The 6,000-nt window shown below is 31.6% G+C and overlaps 1 pseudogene; it reads left to right on the forward strand.

The window, feature by feature from the left end:
- Positions 1–2,131, forward strand: part of LOC108367306 (elongation of very long chain fatty acids protein 1-like) — a 58,101-nt pseudogene extending 55,970 nt beyond the window's left edge.
- The last annotated feature ends 3,869 nt before the right edge of the window (positions 2,132–6,000 follow it).

Below are 6,000 nucleotides of genomic sequence, written 5' to 3' on the forward strand. Positions count from 1 at the left end.
CAACATGAACAAATTATGAAGCTTCAAAAATCTCAGTATCCGTCAAAAAGTTGTTTTTTGAGACTACCCTCTTTTTATCATGGTTGCGTCTGTATGGCCTTTCAAATTTTATGAAAAATCATTATTTTTAAGTGGAAAATAAAATTCAATAATATTTAATTATTATCTCATTATAACACCGTGCGACAGTCAATTTCACACACGAAAAAATCGATATATTCACAAAACTGGGGACCAAATATAGTAAAACTGCGTTTTTAGTTTTTCTCTCTGACGTCGGGATAAAGTTTTAAAAGGACATTTTACACATTTAATTGTCTTGGTGCAACAAACAATTAATTTTTTTGTAAATTCTACAGATTTTTTCCTTTTAACTGATACCCATATTGTTACCCTACAATGCACTAAATCTTTTAAATAATTTTTTTAATCAATCATATCCAGGAAATTTTAAAGTCCTAAAAAAAAGCCTGACGTCAGAGAGAAAAATTAAAAACGCAGTTATTTCATATTTGGCTCCTAGTTTTGTGAATATATTGATTTTCTCGTGTGTTTTAAACATTTTTGGTTCTTGTCGCATGGTGTAATCATTATTTGTGGTCGAACAAATTAAAATCAAATAATAATTACTTCCATTGACCGAAAAATTAAAAATCATAAAATAATGACTAAGTTCTGATTTGAATTATTTTACTTATGATGATAACCGTCCCTAGTTTAAATTGACTCAATTCTGCTAGGAAGTACTTCGATACATCTTCTCCCCTAGATGTGGCATCAGGAAGTAATATATCTTTTTTGCTAGCAATTGTGGCATAGACAGGGTTTCTGGCTAAAATACCTCAAAGTTTTTTTTTTAAATAAATAAATATTTGTGTTCAGCATTTCACAAGTGTCACAATTTCCGAAACTTCTTTCAAAGTCAAACTTTTTGTTTTAAGTTTCGGCATACCTAATATCAAAATTTGATAATCAAATATACAAAATTTGCCTTAATGAACGCCAAATTTGTTCGCGTTTCNGGCATACCTAATATCAAATATACAAAATTTGCCTTAATGAACGCCAAATTTGTTCGCGTTTCTTCAAGCTCTAGCAGTATGTTGGTATGTATGCTTGCATTGTATCAACACGAATTCACACAGGGTGGTAGCAGGAGTATAAAAACACATGTATGAATTCGCCTTGTTTCACGCATTTCTATCGTCTCTTTTTCCCGAAAATGTATGAAATGTTGTCAAATATACAAAACTGAGCACGTAAGTCGAATACATGTATGCAAAAACCAACAACATTGCCAGATATATGTGTACAAAATAAAATTTTCAAGCCTTGGTTATGATAAGTATCTTATGTATGTATATACAAATGAGAGGCAACCGTTTATTAAGTTGTTGCATAATTCGCAATATTTTTTCGTATACATAATTTTTGAAAAGTAATTTCTTACGTTATTTCTTATTCTTTATTTCTTTCCATTTCAGGCTCAATTCGTGCTCTGCATTGTGCACACTACCCGCGCTCTCGTCAGCTCCCAATGCCAATTCTCGAAATTCATATCCTGCCTGCTGTTACTCAATGCTTCAATTTTCTTCTGCCTCTTCATGAACTTCTACATGGCCAGCTATAAGAAATCACAAAGTCAAAAGCTGAACAATGCCGCTATGGTGAATGGTGTGAATGGCGTGGTGCCAAAGCAAAATGGTAACTGCGCGTTAGCAACGAAGAAAATTGTAGAAATGAACAACAACACCATGGAAACGATAGATGCAATTGGATTATTGGCGTTGAAGGAAAAACTGAATTAAATAAATCGAAGCCAAATGGATGAAGACAAATATGAAGTTGCATAATTGTAAATAAATTACCAAATGTACATACTTAGGGTATATGCATATGTATGTTTATACAATTATATGTAAAAAATATTTACGTGCAGCATATATTTGTACCTTAAAATAGTCTATTGTTGCATGCAACTGCTTATTGGCCATAAGTAGCAGAGATATTAATGTGTTTGTTCATTTGTTTTGTAGAAGAAGAAGTGGAAAATATCTATGTATGCAAATACGTGCATATGAGGTGAAAATATGCGATTTCAAAAGAATCGAATCTTTTTTCACCCGCCTTAGACTTGCAATTTTGCACCAGGAATTACGCACAAAGTTGTTTTTTGTTTTGCTTTTAGGTTTTCAAAGAAAGTTCATTCCCACTAAATGCACCGGAAAATTAATAAAACAGCAAAAGAGAAAAAACTGTTTGTAAATAAATAATGCAAGCTCCTTGCGACTGAAGTGATATTAAAGCNACGTACATATAAGGTGAAAATATACGATTTCAAAAGAATCGAATCTTTTTTCACCCGCCTTAGACTTGAAATTTTGCACCAGGAATTACGCACAAAGTTGGTTTTTGTTTTGCTTTTAGGTTTTCAAAGAAAGTTCATTCCCACTAAATGCACCGGAAAATTAATAAAACAGCGAAAAGAGAAAAAACCGTTTGTAAATAAATAATGCAAGCTCCTTGCGACTGAAGTGATATTAAAGCTGTACTCACATACCACATGCAGATGGAGATGCTTTGAAGAGTGTGCTAAATTTCAGTTTATCAATGTAAGCTCAACATAATTTGAACACTTAATCAAGCTGAAGTCAAAATTAAATGTTAGCCGTCATTGTGTTGCTTTATATTCTTATTGCCACATTCAAATAAGTTGCATGCTTGTATGGAATGGCCCTGAGTATGTATCAACATTATGACTTCACTCGAAAATTCGACTCAAGCTCGAGATACAGATACATAAATATGTATGTACGTGATTCGACTATGAATGTATGTACACTCCATAAAAGTAAAAGTTCACTTAAAAACCATGCTGTTGTATGTTGTTTTCCTTTAAATTTAAACTATCGTGCTACAGGAACAAGCTCTAAACAGCTTCTAGCTAAAAAAAAATTTAGCAATTTTTTTTTACATTAATCAATTCACAGGACTCATCTCCAGTTAATGCAAATAGTTTTTTCTTCGTGATTATATACACCAACTCAAAAACTACTGTTTTATCTATTTTTGCATAAATTGCTTTGAATCTGTACGATCCATAAGAAGTTATATTTCCGGATCCGATTTTTGAGTTAGCTCACTTTAGTTCTAGGTGTACGATATGTACATTTCACTTTACAGTCGGTATGCATTGAATTTGCTTTCGGTAATTTCGAACCATAGCCATGCAGTTTTAATGACAGTTTCGTTTAGTTTAAACAAAAAGTGGTTATTGTGGTTCTCTTTATTTGAATTTGAATTTGAATTTTTATTTCTATTTTTTTCTTGGTAGCACAGNCAAGAAGTTATATTTCCGGATCCGATTTTTGAGTTAGCTCACTTTAGTTCTAGGTGTACGATATGTACATTTCACTTTACAGTCGGTATGCATAGAATTTGCTTTCGGTAATTTCGAACCATAGCCATGCAGTTTTAATGACAGTTTCGTTTAGTTTAAACAAAAAGTGGTTATTGTGGTTATCTTTGTTTGAATTTGAATTTGAATTTTTATTTCTATTTTTTTCTTGGTAGCACAGCTACCCTCGAATATAATAATTGTACAATTAATTGCTATTTTTTATGTTATAATTCGTATTTATAATTTAGTATTACACACAAGCAATTTCCGTGGGACGAGTGCGAAAATGGCGCATAAAGTGAATCTACAAAATAGCCTAACTAGCATAAAATATCAAACCGATCTTATGTCAAATTATAAGCAATGCTGACTCTTGGACTGCCGAAAATAAATAGGTATCTAAATTTGGAAAAAGGAAGTTGCGCATAAAGAAGTTACTCATTTAAAGGGTGCTTGAGGTATTACCTACCTTTAAGTGCGCAAGATTTTTTTTTTTGATTTAAAATTTTTTAGGTTTGACTGCTTATATAGCCTCGTAAACCCGTAAAATATTTATATGAAAATTTATTTATGCGCACGTTACTAGTTTACATGATAATTTTGTTACGCAAACCTTGTAAATATTCAAACCCGCAATGAGAAGTGTTGAAATCAGACTTTTATTTTTTTTTTTAATTTTCATCCAAAAAAAAATTTAAATTTTTTTCGGCAATCAAAAATAAGAGCTGCAAGCGAAGCTTTGAAAAATAACCTTTTAATGTCCCTTGCCTAATAACCAAAAGCCAAAAAATTAAATTTTTACCAACACCCTAGAAGCACACATAAAAACATACGCACACACTTTTACATATTTTCGCGCCAAATGCGGAAATTTTGCAAACATTTGCAGATAGTTTGTGAAAATCACAAAATGGGTCAATTTTTGCGATCTGCCTTTAGCCTTAGCCATTGTGTATAGTTGATTTTTTTTGTTATCTATGTACATATGTACATATGTACGTACTTATACCAAAATATTTATAGAATAATTATTCTAGTAAATAGTTATGTTTGTATGTGAACTACCAGCGTTATATTAGTTATATAAACATAGTAGAGCAAGAAACATAAATACATAAATTTTAATTTTGTCGAACTTCTATTCAAAATTAAATTGATCCGAGTGTTGAAAATTTAATGCATGGAAAAATAGCAATCAAATGCATGGAGTGTCATTCTGTTGTGCTCAATAAAAATATTAGATATGTGAAGTTGAATGAGATATTATTATTTGTTTGAATGTTTGCCTTACGAAAAATGTATCTTTATTAAATATTCATTAAAATGTAATAAGCTACACTTTATCCAAAATTTGCTATAAGTAAATATGTAATTTTAGTTTGAATGTATTTACTTATTAACAAAATTATTATTTGTATACAATTGCTTAGTTTATTTTATAAAACTAGTCTTAAACAAAATTACCTAAATTTCTAGCGATAATTTTGTCCTATCGATTCCATTCTCTACTGTATTTTTTATGGAATAAGCAAAATTAAATATATGAATGGTCTTTTAGTAAATATTGTGTTTTGGTTATAATTTTAAATTAGAGACCGTGCCGTGTATGTAATTTATAATAAAGTGCAAAAAATTTTAGTAAAATTTAAGTTTTTTACTTTGAGAAAGAAATACCGATAATTTATTTATTGCTGTCTATTGAATTATTGTAGACAAAATTTTCGTACTTGTTTTAGAAACAGAAAATAAATTTTAAATATTTTAGGCATTTATAGAAACTAACGGCGCTATTAAATTAAATCGCACAGGTGGCGAATCTAGCCGACTTTAATATGAAATTAACTATTTTTAAAATAGCTAACGGAGATGGCGGCCGACGTAGCCAGCCGAGTCTTAATCACTCTTGCGAACTTCTACTTGCGGTAGGACAACAAACAAAAAATTTCAAATAGCTGTCGCTCGTCCAGCAATGGCAAACCTTCAAGGCATAACCGCCGCCAGCATTACTTTCAGTGAGGTGCATCTGCATTCAACAACGACAATGCTTCACTATTGCAACATTTTGTGACCCACGTTTCAAAACTCGTTTTTTTTTCTGACGCCAATAAAGCTAAAAACTGGGTTGNCAACCGCCGCCAGCATTACTTTCAGTGAGGTGCATCTGCATATACACATTATACTATTAACTAAAATAAAATATAGGATCATTCATGTAGTTATATATAATATAACAAGTAAGAAAGTCTAAGTTCGGGCGGAGCCGAACATTAAATACCCGGCGCAAGTATTAAATATATGTTTTTTCACCATTCCGAAAGCTACCGCTAGATGGTAAACCGGGGTGTACCAATTTTGAGTAGCGTCCTTAAATTTCGAAATATTGAAGTTTCAAGCATTTCTGAAATTTAGCGTTATATGAAAAGCGGCCGTAATTTTAGCCCGAATTCAATAATTTTTAATAATTGGCTTTTATGTGGCAAGCACAATAACCGTACCGAGTTTGGTACAAATTGGTATAACGGTTACCGATATACGTATATGTTATCATAAGTGGGCGGTGCCACGCCCGTTTTCCAAAATTTTACCATAAACATATATCT

The sequence above is a fragment of the Rhagoletis zephyria genome, unplaced genomic scaffold (assembly GCF_001687245.7).
Source record: "Rhagoletis zephyria isolate East Lansing unplaced genomic scaffold, Rhagoletis_zephyria_1.1 Rzeph_scaffold_02626, whole genome shotgun sequence".
NCBI lineage: Eukaryota > Metazoa > Arthropoda > Insecta > Diptera > Tephritidae > Rhagoletis > Rhagoletis zephyria.